At 40.8% G+C, this 17,922-nt stretch overlaps 1 long non-coding RNA gene across 1 annotated transcript in view; it reads right to left on the bottom strand.

The window, feature by feature from the left end:
* Nucleotides 1–17,922, bottom strand: part of LOC139596208 (uncharacterized) — a 182,068-nt gene that overhangs the window by 37,392 nt on the left and 126,754 nt on the right. The gene's annotated exons all lie outside the window — the stretch shown is intronic.

Genomic DNA, 17,922 nt, shown 5'->3' with positions numbered 1-17,922 from the left:
CTGATTCTTTGTGTGACAAAGATGAATTTCAAGTGCCATAAAGTTTATTAAACTAGACTGAAAGAAGTTTAGCAGACATAATCCTCTTTTTTTTTCCCCCTCCACCAAAGTTTTAACAAGCATGTTTTTCCTGCACAAATTCAGGAGCAAGCAGTTAACTCCCAGTGGTTTCAAAGCCATGGGAATTAAGCAGGTGCTTAAAGTTAATGAGGTACTTAATTGCTTTGTAGAACCAAGATGGACTGTTGCATTGCAGGTACAATGAGAAATTGTCCCCCATTTCCTTTCTGAGCAAGAAAATTTTTAAGAATCCAGATCTCAGTTGCAGGCCATCTTTTCACCATCTATGTGTAATTTCATGTTTGAAAATTGTAATGTTCTGTTGCAGTCTGGGTGGGTTCAGTTGCAGCATCATTAAAACCATTCAGGCTTGATACAAGGATTTGATAAATTTTCTAAATAGCATGACTGAAACCACAGAGAGCTGAGTGATGCCTGAGCAGTGTTTTAGCAAAATACAGTCAAAGCCAAGTCACACAGACCAGAAAGTCCACAGCAGTGAGGTGAATGGATCACAGGAACAGACTTTCATCCTGACAGATGGGGCATGTTGTCCCAGGGGCATGGACTGGGGAGAGGGAAAAACACTGATGGCTTGAAACAGGAGTGCATTTTTGTTGGAAGGAGGCATTTTTCTCACAGGAGATAACTTTGCATATGGAAATGTTACACCAGATTTTAGTTCTCAATTGCACTGGTGAAAATCTGGTCTAGTTCTTGGTACACACAGTCACACCCTGGCTGGCCATGGCCTTTCCAGGTGAGACAGTATTCAAGGAACCTTACCAGCATCATCGTTTAGATCAGATACAAAGCAGGGGGAATATTTATTTCTGTCAGAAAACAACGTGGCTGTCGCTGTGCTTTGTTACTGTGCAACAGCACAGCACTGAGAGGCAGCACAGAAATTCACCTTGGACCATTCATACTGCATTTGTGCTCTAAATCTTACCCTCATGGAAATCATTTCCTCTTCTGTGCTGGGTTGGGCTGGGCTGAAGTTGATTTACCTCACTGTAGCTGTTCCAGGGCTGTGGTTTGGGTCTGGGATCAGAAAGTTGGTAGCACAGGGATGTTGCTGGGCAGGGCTCATAGAGAGTTTCCAGCTCAAGGAAACTCAAGGAGTTTCCAGCTCCTCATCCCACCAGCAAGGGGGCAGGGGGGTCGTTATAGATGAATAATGAGATCTTTGGCTCTCTCAATTAAGGGATAACTATTGTGTGAATATTAAGAAAAGCTTTAGTGATGTGTGGTTATGTTATTGTAGTTTAGATGTCCTGGAGTCAAGAGGAGATACAGCCAGGACAGGTGACCCCAACTACCCAGGGGACATCCCAGACCATGTGGCTTCATTCTCAGTATCTGAAATGGGGTGGAAAAGGAAGGAAGGGCTGATGTTTGGAGTGAATGTTTGTGTTCCTGAGGAAGGGCTGATGTTTGGAGTGAATGTTTGTGTTCCTGAGGAAGGGGTGATGTTTGGAGTGAATGTGTTGGTGTTCCTGAGGAAGGGGTGATGTTTGGAGTGAATGTGTTGGTGTTCCTGAGGAAGGGCTGATGTTTGGAGTGAATGTGTTTGTGCTCCTGAGGAAGGGCTGATGTTTGGAGTGAATGTGTTGGTGTTCCTGAGGAAGGGCTGATGTTTGGAGTGAAGGTTTGTGTTTGTGTTCCTAAGGAAGGGCTGATATTTGGAGTGAATGTGTTTGTGCTCCTGAGGAAGGGGTGATGTTTGGAGTGAATGTGTTGGTGTTCCTGAGGAAGGGCTGATGTTTGGAGTGAATGTGTTGGTGTTCCTGAGGAAGGGCTGATGTTTGGAGTGAATGTGTTTTTGTGTCCCAGTTCCATGGGCTGTGGCCCTGCTCTCCTGGGATGGCTGAACACCTGCCTGCCCGTGGGAAGCAGGGAATGAATTCCTTGTTTTGCTGTGCTTGTGTGCATGGCTTTTGCTTTGCTATTAAACTGCCTTTATCTGAACCCACGAGTTTTTTCACTTTGGCTCTCCTGCCTCTCTCCCACACCCCAGCGTGGGGGAAGTGAGTGTGGCAGGGAGGATTTGGGTGCTGGGGAGGTCAAGCCAGGACAGTTAAACCACAAATGCTCTTTAATGAACATGGCCAACATCTGTTACATTTCCTCATCTTTAAAGCAGAGCAATATTTACTCTTGCATGCTAATGTTTCTTGTGGCAACAAAGACCCCACTTCAAGAGGAAAGGAATTTTTTACTTTTGTGTCTCAGAGTAACTTTGAACTGTTTATGGTATTTGTGTTTAGAATAATTCCAGAGGTGTGTCTATTTATCTTCTGCATTAAAATTCAGGAAAAAGGTTTAGCTTTTGGCTTGCCTTGGGGGCTAAGCTGTGCAGCAGACATGCTTCTCTGAGATAATTTGTTTTCTAATTGCCATTCGTTTGCTGAAATACAATTAAAGTTATTGCTCTAATATTAACATCAACATCTTGATTGCCTTATCAGAATATGAATATGTATTTTTCTTACTCTGCTTGGAGACATCTTTCACTAACTTTCTCTGAACATGTAGCTTTTAATTAAAGAGAATTTTTAATTCAGATGTAACAGTACTCTTCCAACAACTGTTGCCAGTTGGTTGGAGGGTCAGACCTTAAATTGGAGTCCAGACTTTCATCAGGCATCATCATCACACCAGAGCATGTGTTCACCTGGAATAGCTGAGCCTTTGGATCAGCCCTCATAAATGATCCCAGCTTTGTGCAATTGCCAGAATTTAGTGTGCAGGCAGGCAAATCTGAGGCAAACAGAGATTTCATTAAAACTGGGATATGGTAAGGAGCTGGGAAAGCTCTGAGTGTGGCTGAGGGAGAAAGGGGCACTCAGGCCACAGGAGAAGGAGAATTCTCACTCACTGAGCTGTAAGGAGGGAGCTCCTGAGCAGCTCCCCTCACTCTGGGTCTGGACTCGAGAACCACTTATGTGCCATGGTCAGACCAGAATGAACAAAAGAGAATGAGCACAGCTTTATTTTTAAAATGGTCTTTTTACAGTTCTTTACCTTGGTTTTTTTTTTTTTTTTTTTAAACACTTCTTTACAAAGATGTTTAATGAACAGGATTCTTTCAATCAGTAAAAGCAGGAGAATGTTCCAAAATAGTTACATAAATGAACAGGCCACTTGGGATGACAAAAACCAGAGATATAGTGAAGAAGCAGTCCCATTTGGTGATGAAATTTTCTTTTTCACTCTAAGAGATCCTTTTAAAAATCTTTTTTTTCTCATTTAGTAATTTTCTTTTTATGATAGCATATCTATTTCCCATACCTCATTAGCTTCTGAGCACATATGAATATCCCACTGAGTTACATTGAAAATTATTTTTTTGAATATGATAGAAATGCAAAATTGAATCCTAGTTTAAAAAAAAAAAAATGAAATTGACATTTATGCTCCAGCGAATTGTTCTTGAAAATGAATTAAGTGTAAAATAATCAGCAAAAAATTAATTTTTAATTTGTATCCTGCAGGGATTAATTGATCCATGTTATAGAACTCGGTGTTTCAAAACTGAGATGTGATCTTTAGTGGGCTTCCAGCAGACCTCAGGTGGCAGGGATCAAGTGTGGGTTGGTTTGCTTTCTCTGGGGCAAATGTTGCTGCAGATTGTTACACTAAATGTGTCTGACAAGGAGGGTGACCAGTTGAGTAGAACCAGCTCTTTGGTTTTCCCCAGATTTCTTGTTTAATTTCAATGTAGCTTTAAATTCCTTTTCACTGGCTTTTATACCTTAATGAGCCATTAATTCAGTTCAGACCAGAGTCACTCTGCAGATTAGGGTGTCCAGAAATTAGGACTCTGTTAAATACACTAACACATGTTTATGTGGGGATTTATTCCATGAATAGGAAATCATCAGAATTACTACACATTCAATAGCTGGATCAAGGATTTTGCTTTTTGGTGAAGTGGGGATTCAAGCAACAAAGAAGAATTAACCTACAAATAAAACCCATGATATTTAAAAGATGTGCTGCCACATTAATAGAGTGGTATGGGTATGGATTTCCAAGCTCAAAATGCTGGGATTTAATATTAATATGAATCTATCATAGCAGGCTTCAGCTGAGCTCTTATGAAAACAAGTCCATTTAGCAGTAGTGGTTGTTTTGGGGAAAAAAAACCAACAAACCCATGCTGATAGTCCTTGGAGAGATTTTTCAATTAAAAAACCACCCAAACTGCTAGAAATAATCTGCTGTGATGAAACTCTTAGGATCACTACATTTCCTTGTACGTGCAGCAATTGTGGATGTTTTTTATGAGTCCCACTATGATAAAACACATAACACTTGTTTAGAAGTGTACGAGGAAGTAACTACAAGCCTTGTAGAGCATGCAAGCTCTTTCATGTTTCAAGGAACTCTCAGTGTTTCCTGCTATGCTGTCTCATGTTTGGAATTGCCTAAAGTGCCTTTTTAGTGCATAGATGCTGCATAAAAATCAGCTTGCCTCATTGATTTCAATGAGCAGTTCCAAGGTCAAATGTTATTCAGCTGTAAAATTATCTATTACATTTTTTTTACTAAGGGAAAGCATCTGAGTACTGAAGGACAAGATAATAGTCCATTTACTGAATACAAAGGGATGCCTTTTGTTTGTTCAGCACATCCTTACAGCAGGGATGTGCCTTGCTTCTCAACTGCTATTTCTAGCATTACAAACCTTAGGGTGATCACCAGTTGTGAACAACACATCGTTAGAAACACGGGGCTGTGGGAATGGAGCTCTTGATATATCACAAGTGTATGCAGAATAATTAGAACTAGGAGATGGGAGGAAAGCTTAAGATTTCCTGAAAATTGCCTAAAACAAGAAATAAAATCAACCAACCAAAAAAGGAGCCATTAAAACTAATGTGTGGCCAGGAGATGATGTTGTAAGTTGTTTTTTAGAGCATTGTCAGTGCTTGTGGGGGAGACAGTGAACTCCTTTAATTCCACCTAGAGATAACTGACATTTTCCAGCAGATCCTCTTTTTTCAGGGGTATGTCTGAGCTGTTACACTTTTATGTTTGAAAGTATTTTTCTTCAGAAGAGAAAGAATATAATTTGTTTTTTATCAAAATGATTTAGCACAAAGCAAATTTTCTTTGTTTAAATTTTAGCTTTACATTAGATTATTTTCACAAGGAAAATTCAGGCAGTCTTACAAGTAAAGGAGTGATCCTCCATGCCCATGAGTTGAGGCAGTAAAAGTTTTGGCAGAGCACACTCCCTCTTGAAGCCAAGCACTAATAGTCTGTGTGCATGTGATGCTAGCAGGTAAGAAAGGAGTGAGTCCTTCTCCTGCCTCCTAGCTGGAGACTGTGCAGTTCAGAGAGTGAGACTGAGAGAGCAAAACCCCACTAGGCAGATCAGCAGGGGGGAGAGAAAGCTCCTCAAAGTCTAAAAAGTATTTTCCTGTAATGTACTACTCACCTGCTCCCAAGTCAGGAATGAGATCTTCCTTTCAACAGGAAAAACTCTTCGGTTTCATGTGCTCTTGCCTTCCCTCATTAAGGGATACTTGGCTTGCTCAATCTCTCTCATTAAACACCAGTCAGAAGATTATGGTAATTTAAGGATTTTTTTTTTTTTTTGAGGAATCCTGCTAAATTGGAGGTGTCCCAGCTCTGCAGTTGGTGTAGCCAGGCTCCAGCAGAGTCTGCCTGAGCAGGGCTGGGCTCAAATCACTGCAGCCTCCCCCGTGTACAGAGCTGTGGTCAACATCTGATAACAGAACTAAACCACTCAGATTCAGCTGCTCCGTGTCCTTTCCTGGTGCAAACTCCCAGCTTGCTTCTAATAGGAACCTCCATTTCCATTACTTATTTCCCTTAGTTATCCAGCTAGATTGGCCAGAGAAATTCAATAGCAGTTGCTGATGCTCTGTGCACACAGAGACATCCCCATCTTTGAGATAAGGCACTGAGATACCCATTTTCATGTGAGCAATTACTCTCTCACCTGGTGACTGTAAAAATGCTTCCAAATAAACTGTAACATATTCCCTGCTATTGCACCACTATTTCCCACAGGGCCCCACAGATAACACAGATGTGGCAGGATAACTGGCATTCTTTTATAATGTAGTAAAATAAATTGTGTTTTTATAGGATGGCCTTAATGTACAGTAACACAAAATTCTTCAGAGAGGCATCAACAGTAAACTGGAGTTAAAAGGAAAATTTTACAGAGGAGTTGCTGAGGTTGTTGAGTTTTCAGGGCATGATGAGGTGTGTGACTGGACTACCAATATGAGTTAAGACAAGTGAAAGAGTAACTGAAAATTATGAAGCATCTTAGCTAAACTGAGTGATTTTCATGCCCTTATTTCTGTGATTAAGATTTTATCCATTAGCATACAATTTGTCAGCCTAGGCAGACCTAATAGAAGAATAGTTACAGCTCTGTATGCTCAGTAAGATGTGGAGAATGGATTATATAATTTATCTAGCTCTTTCTTGACAACAGTTTAACATTTATTACAGTGGTCTGCACCGCAATATTTCTGTCTTGACATTCAAGTTATGACTTCCGTAATTTTATCATAATTGTTCTTAACTCTTTCTCTGAGAAGAAATCAGCAGTACCCAATCAGAGCAGAGGTGAGGTAGGGAGAGAGAACTTTTATCAGCTTGTCTGATTGTTAGCAATAACATTCTTTTACTTTTTTCTGTGGCTTTATCACGTTCACATCCTTTGAGCAGCACAGCAACATCAGCTGCAGTGAGCAGTGCATTGCCTCAGCAGAGGAAGACATCCTCAAGCAGTCTGAGTGCTGGAAAGATCACCAGTCATTTGGCTCAGACTCCCAACCCAAAAGAATATCAAATTATAACCTTTAAAAGGGAATATTTCTAAGGCTTGAGTGGAAGAGGAATTGAAAGTTTGAAAACAACTTCCAAATGGAAACTTGGAAATGCTGCTCTTGCTTAGTTATGTCATGTTCTTACCTGCTTCTAATAGTGCCTCTCTGGAAACACCAGAGCTCTGGAGCTCCCCACTTATCCACAAGGGGCTTCTATTCATCATCAATGCCATTGTCAGATCTGTCCCAGCTCAAGGAGCAGGTGCATGCCACCATGAGGAGCAAATAAGAAATTTCCACATTGAAAATTGCCCAGTTTGAAATGCGCTTCTGGGAGAAAGAATGGGATTTTGATAGTGGCTTACTCTTGTTCCTTCAGAGCTCTTCTGGTTTTTGATTGGTTATTTTATTAAACCTTTTCAAGTAGTCGAGGTCTTTAGATGAAGAGTTGTCCTTCATAACTTTCAGTTAATAACTTTACTATTATCATTTGAAGAAAGGGTTGTTTTTACAGTTAAATCAATATGCCAGGAAGATCAGAACATAGTGAGGACCCTAATGGCTGCAAAGATTTGGAAGTGGTTTTAATGAATGCTCAGCAGGCAAGAAAATGCTCTTTTATGTTCACTCCAAACAAAAATATACAAGCTGAAGAGAAAAAACCAGGCTGTGGCCAACCTTATTATATGAGAAGTGGCTGTGAAATTATTTATTTGATCTAAACTAAATAAGGCCAATTATTGGCTCTTCATATAAAACACAAGGGAAGTTTTCAGAGGGCTTATGAGGCAAGAACATCGTTTGATGGAGAATGACAGAGTCAGCTTGCAATTAAATCATAGAATATTCCAAACTGGAGGGGGCCCACGAGGATCATCCAAGTCCAGCTCCTGTCCCTGCACAGGACACCCCAACATTCCCACCATGGGCTTTGTCATGCTTTATAAAAGAAGTTATTATTTTCCTCAAAGATAAAGTTCAAGCTGTACCCAAAACCTCAGGGGCTGAGATCCTCTTTTACTTTTATGTTGGTATATGTATTTCTAGAGTGTCATATAATACATTTGGTGTATAACTTAATACTATATTGCTCACATGCTATCACTATATTTCCATATTCACAGATATTTACCCAAGTTTAGAACATTAGGAAGTGGCTTTACACTGAAAAAATTTCTCCAGCTGCCATAGTGAATCAGGTGAAAACACAGTTGAAAATATCCACCATATTCCCAGGAATCCTTTGTTTAGCTCTGTGAAGAGTCCAAAAAGTGTGGAAAACCATCTCTGGGACACTTCTGAAACCCAGTTCTGTAATTTCAGGGTTTTTTTTCCATCCCCTTTTCTGTGTGCCCTCTAAGAGTCTGAGTGTCTGGCAGGCTGGTGTGTCAGGAGTGGTTGCACTCAGAATGTGCCTTCTTCCGTTCAACTCTGTGAGAAATCCCAGCTGATTTAAATGATTTAGTGTCTTGCACCCGGAGGGAAATGAGATGGAGAACATGATGGAGCAGAGGCTCTGGTGCTGGGCAGCAGGCTGTGGGAAGGGCCACAGGGGGGTCACAGGAGCAGAAAGGACTGGAAGTACCTCAGACAGAAGTTCAAGCCCCATAAATTGAGAGGTGATTTCAAGTCCCTGCCCTGCTCTGTCCCTGTGTGCTTCATCTCTCTGCCTGTAAACTGGCTGTAATAGCATTTCCCTTCCCAGGGGCTTACTGGGGGAACAGCTTCATTAAAAAGCACCAGCATCTCCCAAATATTGCAATAGATGCACGAAGAGCAGCAGCATAAAGCTGGTGTCATCTCTGGCCTTAGCAAAACAAACACACAGGTGTTTTGGGCATGATCTTGTGGTTGGTTTTCTTTTTCCCTAGCAGAAATGTGAAGCTTTTCAACAAAAATAAACACATGAACATGGAAAAGAAGTTCTCAAACTAAAGTAAAAAAAAAAAAATCTGACTAGTTTGGAAAGCCTAAACAAACACTGTAACATCTGTTTCCTGAGTTATTGATGGAGTCTGTCCTCAGGCTCATGTCTGCCTTCAACATCTTCCAAATCTTTCTATCTTTTGTGTGGTTTCAGGAGTCAGAAAACAAGTGGCTAGCTGTCTTTCTGGAAAAATAAAAGTATTTCTCTTAACTTGAAGCTTGCATGTGGCTTAACTGTAAAGAAACCAGCAAGAAAGGTGTTTGATAATGTTCAAACTCTGCTAACCAAGTGGTAAAATTACTTGTCTTATTTATTAGCACTGTAATAACCTTCCCATACCTCCATTCTCTACAGCACGAGGAAGATTTCAAATACTCTTATTTTAAATGGCAGAGGCTAAACCTGAGCATTTATCAGTGGAGAAATAAGTGTCCAATGCTTTCAGTATTATTGCCTATGAATAAACAGGCAAAAAGACTTACTGCTCAGGGTCTGCTATGAACACATCAACTTACCAATTATGCTTCTCACTGAGATATTTTATTTACACTGATCTTTATAGTACCTGCCTATCCCTTTCTAGAGTGTGTCTATCTCTGCCTGACAACAGCCTGAATTCTTACCCACAATATTCTGCCAGACTCAGGTGAGACCCCACCTGCAGAGCTGCCCCAGCCTGGGCCAGCACAGGAGGGACCTGGAGCTGCTCAGAGAGCCCAGAGGAGGCTCCAGGATGAGCAGAGGGATGGAGCAGCTCTGCTGGGAGGAAAGGCTGGCACAGCTGGCATTGCTCAGCCTGGAGAGAAGAAGATCCAAGATGACCAAATTGTGGCCTTGAAGGGCCTGGAGAGAGTCTAAAGAAGGACGGAGAGAGACAATTTCCATGGGCCTGGAGGGGCAGGACAAGGGGGAATGACTTCCCACTGACACAGAATAAGGTTTGATAGGATCTTAGGAAGGAATTGTTCCCTGGCAGGGTGGGCAGGCCCTGGCACAGGGTGCCCAGAGCAGCTGGGGCTGCCCCTGCATCCCTGGCAGTGCCCAAGGCCAGGCTGGACACTGGGGCTGGAGCAGCTGGGACAGTGGAAGGGGTCCCTGCCATGGAATGAGGTGATTTTAACATCCCCTCCAACTCAAGCCATTCTATGACTCTATAATTTTAATGATCTGGGTGTTTTGCTGGCCCATTGCTGGATCCAGAAATGGATCCCAAGGAGCAAAAAGGAGAAATGGGACCCTCATCTTTCCTTCTATCCAGAATCTGAGGGAGGTGGAGAGGAGAAGTGGATCAAGCTTGGAGTGGTGTGGATTTTTGGTCTTCCAGTCTTTCTGTAGGAGACCAGATAAATCTGTTCTAAATTCAATACAATCCAAAATTTAGACACTCAAGATTCTTAGCTGAACTCCAAGTCTGCATTATCTGACATCCAGTGTGTCAGATTTTCTAGCAGTGATGTTCTCTAGTGACTTCTGGATCTCTGAAATATTTAGTAGACAAGGTTTTCAGCAAACACAGTTAAGAATATGGAAACACTTCCTAAAGGCCAATTTTGATCAGTACTGAAATTCTGAAAAAGGTGAAAAAACGTCCATTTTTACCCCGTAGTAAAAGATGGAATTCCAAGATATGATCTCATATTTCCTTGTGTGTCCCAATGGCTCCTTGTGTCAGATGCACAGCCCAATCTGATTATATTGAATACTACTTATGTTATCTGTCAGCTGCTTCATGCTTCTCAGTGCACTGAGCCTGGTGACAGGATAAAAATATTTTCCTATAATGGCAAAAGAGAGAATTGCAGTCATTTGGAAGCTGCAGACTGTTCCTTCAGCAAAAGATTGGATGCTCAATTTAATTGGTTGTGCTTCACTAGAAAAAACATAGTGCACTCATTAAAACATCAAAACTCTAACTTCCAAGATATCTGCTCCTTTTTTGAATTACAGCATGAGTAGAATATGAGATTTGAAAATATTTCATCATGATTATACTTTTGTAACCACCATTTATAATTTGCAGACAATCTGTGGGGGACAGGGAAGCTCTGGGTATTATTGATTTACACTGTTGAGATCAATGTTATAAGCATATTTGCATTTATAAAATAGATGGAATAGCTGTATTCTTCTCCCTGAAGTCCTAAATCTATGTGAAGCTTGTTTTCTTTGCTTCTTTTTTTTTTCTCTCTTTATTACAAAAATAGAAAAAAATCAAAATAAAATACCAAGTAATGCACAAAGCCTCATCTTCCACTGCTCCATGGTTCTGTGGGCAAGGGACACCACACAGGTATTTCATTTCAGCAGTGTAGTCACATCCTCTGTAGGACAATATCCCAGAGTGTTATATGACAAGCCATAAAATATTACAAAGACAATGACTGCAGTGGGGGAGGGAAGATTATTTAGAGAAGCAAAGGCTTCATTTTGTTTTCCAAAGCATTCTGTCATGCAGTAAATTAAATATCAGAGGCATGATTTTCCTCTGGCAGTGCCCTCACAGCCCACAGAAGGGGACAAGTGCTTTTCTAGCAAGTACCCCAGCCAAGGAGCCATTGCTGTGACGAGCACACAGAGCTTTCCCCCGTTCATTTTTCATTTTTAATACAACCCAATTTGAATATTATGGTCTCTGTTTGCTCTCCTCCCTTAGATTTCATGGTCAGCACCTAGGAGAGCTGTTTGTGTGCAAGGCTGTGCTCAGCTTTAACAAAGAGCTTGGCTGTGTCCAACCAGGGCCCTGCACAGGAGCTGGGGGGGCACAGAAGTTTGCACCTAAGCTGCCTTTGGATAATCATGGGTTTGGAACCCTCATCATCCTCCCCTTGTCAGAGGTTTTTGGCTCCCAATTTCTTTGCCTCCTAACACGTTTTGGACCCTTGGCTGGAAGATCTGTTGTGTAATTACAGGTTTGGGGCAGCTCTAGGAGTAGTTGTGACTTACTGTTCTCTGTGCTTTTTGTGGCTCTTCTGATTTAGTTCCTCACACCTGAGGAATTCTAAAGGCTATTTGCAATGTTCAGAGAATGAAGAATAAGGAATCAGTGAGATGCTTTATCTGCCCAGATTTTTTGTTTTACTCCATCACCTTCTCCACTTCCCATTTTCCATGCTTTATAGCATTCAGCTAGATACAAAATGCATCTGACCATGTATTATTAACCACATTGCAAATTAATTTTGCAAGGGAGACTGGCAATAATCACAAATACATGCACACACATGCACCACATCTTTACAGCTCCTCTCTCTCAATGTGCAGCAATTTAGAGAAATTGTAGAATCGTTCTCTCTTCTTTGTAATAAGGTTCCATTGAAGAGTCCAAAATTAATGAGATTCTTTTGTTGCTTTTTATTGTAAGAAGTTAATTTAGAGGTTAGCAATGAGTAGAAGATGCTTAAGTAATTCTTTCCAACCCCGTGCCATTTCTCTTTGTGTTGTGCGATGTGCCTTCATTCAGCTTTGAGTAATCACACTGCCAGAAATTGTCCTGTCATCTTGTACATCCTAAGAAATTGTATCATCTCTGCAGATTTTAACTCCTGGCTGTTCATAGGATTCATCATTTCTTCTGAGTTCTATTGTGAGAGTTGGGGAACTCTAATTGCTAAACTAGAAATTTAAGTACTGCCAGGAACGTGCAAAGATCCTCCATACAGGAGTGAATTTCACCAGACTCTCTCCTAGAATATTGATGCTGGGGTACTTATAATTATTTCCTCAAGTAGTTTGATCTGTGCAGCTCTCTGAGAGTCTTACCTGACCCAGTGCCATTTTATATGGAATTCTGGGACAGCTCTCTGCTTGCTCTAAAGCCATGTCAATCTTCAGGTACTGTTTTTTCTTGATCCTCTTTTATATGAAACTGATTCCCTTTGATATCTCTCTGGCATTTTTTAATACAATTTTATTTTCTTTTAGTGTCATCCCCTGGCAAAACAATTTATTTTGTGTTCTCTATGTCTTTTCCCTGCTACAATACTCCTCCAAGCCCTTGTAAACCTCTTTTCTTTTCTATACATATTCTAAACCCCATTTCAAAAACAATTCCAGCCTATTCCCTTTTCTTTCATCGTTGTTACAGTCTTTTAACTTCATTTACTCTTATGTACCCCTGTGTTTGTGAGTGTTTTAGCTCAAGCTTTGATTGCTTTTTGCATTTAGAGATTTTATTACAGTGCTTGCTGCTGGAGTCCTGCTATGTACTACCCTCTAGGACATAGCATTAATGTTCAGAAACAATTTTTCTTCTGCATCTTCTTCCTTCATTTCTTTATCCAATTTCCTTTTATCCAACACTTACATGACTTTTCTAAATCTCCAGTTCGATATCCTCACTTAGAAATCTTCTACTTTTAAGATAAAAAATGAAAATAATGGGGCCGTTTTTAACCAGTAGTTTCATCACGTCTGGCTTTCTGCCAAATTTCATTGATTCTCTTTTAATTTTTCTTCTTTAATACGTTGTGTGCAAATTGTACTCCTAGTGCTATGCCATATTTTAGTGATTCCTTCCTCTTCAGAATTTATATCAAAATGACTGAAAAGCATAGTCATTAACTTTCATGTTTGGTCCTATGTCTTTTTCAAATCATTGGTTCTTCCTGCCAATTTTTTTTTCCTTCATTACTATTAATTCTGTATTATATTTGTATCTCCACAATGCACAAAAGGCTAAACATTCCCTATTGTACCTTTCCAAAAGAAACTTTCTCCCTTGCATCTCACAGGTTTGGAATTTAGCATCTGATTGTACAACACTGTTGCCTGCAGAGCACAGCACTGGGCTCTTCATTCCAGGTGTGAAGGCAGCACTTTGTCAGGTGCATTTTTGGCTGGATCACTGTAAGTAATAAGATTTTTTAGGGTCTGTAAAAGAAAAAATGCTGAAAAAAAAATTGCCCCAGTGTCTTGAAAACTTCTTGATACAAGTGTGAGAGTCACTCAGCTACTGCATGTGCACTCAGTGCATGGTTAAATGTCCAGCCATGCAGGGTTGAAACTGGGAATATTGAATTTCTGTGTTTTGATAACTTAAAGCCTCCAAGTGGGGATGTTGAGACTCAACTGTGTTTCTTATGTGTTCTATAACAAAAGTTCTGTCAGATTTCAGGGCTGAATCTTGCCTTAAGGTCTTTCATCAAGATGGGTTAAAAATTGAGGAATTATTCTCTTGGGAACCTCTTTAAACAGTGGTGAGTTGGTAGGTGTGCAACAGAGTTTTGGCAGATCAGAGGTGTGGCAGTGAAGGTGTCCAAGGCCAGGCTGGATGGGGCTTGGAGCAACCTGGTCTAAGGGAGGTGACCCTACCCATGGCAGGGGTGGAATGGGATGAGATTTAAGGTCCCTCCCAACCCAAACCAGGGTTTCTGATTCAATCATCCAACAAACACTTCTGGGAATTTTGCATTTGGTCAGGGCTGCCTGACATCTCCCATAGTGAACTGTTGCTCTTATTTTAGAATGTTTTTGCCACCACTTTAATGAGCAAATAGGCCAAGAGGATAAGCTCCATGTGCAGAGTTTTAAGAGATTAAACAATGTATGTACCTGCATGTTCTGCAAACTGACCCCCAGGGAACTGGAGATTTACTTAACCCCTTGCCTTATGTGAAGCTTTCCAAACACAGCAGGTTATTGTAGGAAAGACACTTACATTTCATCATTATAAAGTCTGTCCAGGAGATAACAAACTCTAAAACAAAGGCTCTTCATGAAAAAAAAATAAATTCTCTGTAGGAAACTAATAGGGAATAAAGAACGCTTCTTGAGAAAGGAAAATAAAGGCAAATTTGAATTTGTCTCTTGTCCTAATTAACAGTTAGGGTTGTGATACAATCTAGAAAAAAAAATCTTTCAAAATAAAATACTCTTGAAAAGTAAAATGATGTTAATAGGCTGGCAATAAATGAAAAGAAAATGCTGAATATCTACATGTATTTTGGGTTTAGGTGACATGATGCCCCATTAAGACCATAAGCAAACCATGCATTCATTTCAAATTCTCAAGGTTAATAAATATTTCAGCAGTACAATATTCCTGCTGATTTAGGACACAAAAATTTACCTTTTATACACTAACTACTCTCAATTTCATTGACAAATTGATGTAACTCTTCGGTGAAGTTGAAGTTACAGGAATTATGATTCCAAAAGTCAACATTTGAAAGGCATGGCAGCCTGTTACTTGTTAAATCTTATTTTTTTAAATTACAGGGGGAAATCATCTTGTTTCTCAGCTGCTGTGAAGGAACTGCTGTTGGAACATGACCATTTTAGAGGATGGTAATTGCTCCTGCATACAGAATACATCTCCTGAGCTCTGCATCCTGCAGAAGAATGCAAGAAAGTATAATGGGCATTTTACTGATACCTGCAAAGGCACTGAGATGTGCTCTTGTCAGGGGGAATAATTTTTTCAGGTGATTGCTCACACAGAGATGAATTCCAGCAGGATCCCACATTCAATGAGCCCATGTCAGATCTTTGTGGATGGACTAACCAGGCTTATAGTAGAATGATTCCTGTAAATTTGAATAGGGTCAACCCAAAGGGCTGTTTAGATCTTAGTATTTTTCTTCTTGGTTTTTTCTTTTTCCCTTAGGATCCCATGGATGATCAACTGGAGGCCTGAGACAATCAGGGACTAACAGTGACACTGAAGAGTGACCAAAGTGCCCTTGCAACACTTGCCCCAAAAAGGTTTATTTTTATAGCTATGAAATATTTTGGTCTTGATCTCAAGCTTGTTCACAGCACATCTAGCATGCAAACTCTACTTTCCTGGTAGCCTTACCCTGTTGTATGCTCACACAATTAGCAATAATTATCAGCTTCAGATGATAATCTGGCTCTAGCAGTTGAGGTGCAGCTTCTTAAACTGCACCTCAGGTTTGTTCATCCTTAGGACAGGTTTCAAGCAACCACTACAAAAGAGGGAGGAAGGGGGGAAAAATGAGCCTCACAATGAGAGAGGAAGCTGCAGGAGCCAAGCCCTGGTGGTGCAGGTGGGGAAGTCTTGGGTTTGTTGTGGCTGAAATGGCTCCCAAGGTATTAAAAGTTTTTTTCCCAGCCCTGCACTTGAAGAAGAAGTTGAGATTCCTCAGCTCTGGTTCTCAAGGTTGTTTATTTTCCCTTATCTTAAACATTCTTTCTCTGACCTGCTGAGATCTGTCCAGCAGGTTGGACTGTGGCACAGTCCCTGCCCTCGGGGTGCTGTTATCTTTTTATGCTAAAAACTACCTGTACTTTATTTACAATAATTTTCCAGTACTCATCACCTATGTTAGACAGTTGGTCTCTACTCTAAACCAATCCAGAAGTGCCACCATCACAGCAGAAGATGGAGGGCAAGAACAAGAAAGAGAAGGACAGAACACACCCAGATTCTTCCATCTTGCCTCTTGAACCCACATTCTAAAAATCTCAAAATTCTACATTTTCACCCCGTGATAAATTAACTACCATTCTACTCAAACCCTTGTGGCTTGTAACTCTTCACACAAAGTTGGCAATTGTTTCCAAGGGTTAAAATCAAAGGCTCAGGTGTTTGTGCCTCTGTGCCAAGGTCTCTGAGCCCCGTCAGGGTCTCGAGTCTTTCAGGGCAGCCAGAGCAATGTCCTGGGTCCTGACAGGGGAGCTGAAGGAGGGCAGATCCAGAGGCTGGCACAGCCTGAGGCTGGAGCCCTCCTTTGGCTTGCTGCTGAAAGCAGAAAGAGCCAGGGATGTCCAATCTCCCTGCTCCAGAGGGTGTTGCCATAGTAATGTGCTGGAGGAAGCTGGATATGCAGATTGGAGATGAGCTGTAGGATAGAATCTATCAATGGTGAGCCATGAAAACAAACAAAGTGAAAATCCAGCCTGGCCTCTGTCTGTGAATGCACATGGGCTGCTGTGGCTGTGTTGATGTCACCCTGCACCCTGGCAGCACAGGAGAGGTGGGGAACTGGACCCAGCCTTGGCAGCAGCAGGAGCTGCCCCAGTTTTCACTGCTGCCCCCTCTCCTGGGCTCTCTGCCACCAGCCCAGTACCCCCAGCCCACTCCTCCCCATTTCACTCAGGGTTTACCTTTGGAGGGCAGTGCTGTCCCTCCTTGCCATGGAGAATTTTTATTGCTCCCTTTATCCCAATGAACTCCTCCATTTTTCACAGGCTTTCTCCCTTTTTCTAAATTCATTTTTCCTACAGATTGACTCCTTCCTTCCTCTCCAACTAATCTTGTTTCATTTTTTTCCTTCACTGTTAGGAAGATGTTGCCAAAACGTCACCTCTAATCTTGTTTCCCATTTCTAGCATGTAATTTATTAATCCTCTCTCTCACTTTTCTTCCCTTTTATTGAGCAGTCTACATGCTAATACAGCTCAAGTTTTATTTTCACATTGTCAAATAAATAATTTCCCAAGCCTTAAGAGTAGGGGAAAAATAAGAGCTTTGAAATAATGATCAACCCTGTCTTTTGCCGAGGCATTTGCTTTTAGATCTATACAAATCAGGGATAATATAGCTGTCCCATATCAGATAAATTAATTATTGGGTGGGGTATTTAAGAAGCTAAGATGAAAATCCAACCTTTGTCTGATTGATAAAGACCAGCTACATGGAACCTTCACATTGATATAACTCTGGTCTCTTAAATATAATATTCCTCCCCCCATTCCTTAACTCTGTGTTGTTGGGTGTTATTGGGAGAGGCTTTTTAATTTTTTCCCTTTCTTACTTTGATTTCAGTAAGAGTTTTCCTTGGCATCTTGCATTGGTACACTGATAACCTGTTCTTGGCCCTTGTGAACACTTGCACTGGATCTCTAAGTCAAAATGAAAGAGAGAATTGTCAGTCTTTTTCTCAGCAGAGATGAATGCCCATTAAACACAAGCACAGTTTGGTCTTGCTGTCAGGCCTGCTTTAAAGTGCAATATTATATTTACTGATAGGTTTTTTGCCATTGCTATGTTTGTGACCATGTTCACAGGGGTCCCAGGATGAGGGAAGAGATGAGGATCTGACTCCATGTTTCAGAAGGCTGATTTATTATTTTATGATATATATTATATTAAAACTATACTAAAAGAATAGAAGAAAGGATTTCATCAGAAGGCTGGCTAAGAATAGAAAA

This window comes from Agelaius tricolor, unplaced genomic scaffold (assembly GCF_023055355.1).
Source record: "Agelaius tricolor isolate 1412-34295 unplaced genomic scaffold, bAgeTri1.0.p SCAF_15, whole genome shotgun sequence".
NCBI classification, from domain to species: domain Eukaryota; kingdom Metazoa; phylum Chordata; class Aves; order Passeriformes; family Icteridae; genus Agelaius; species Agelaius tricolor.
This window is presented reverse-complemented; position numbering and strand designations above follow the sequence as displayed.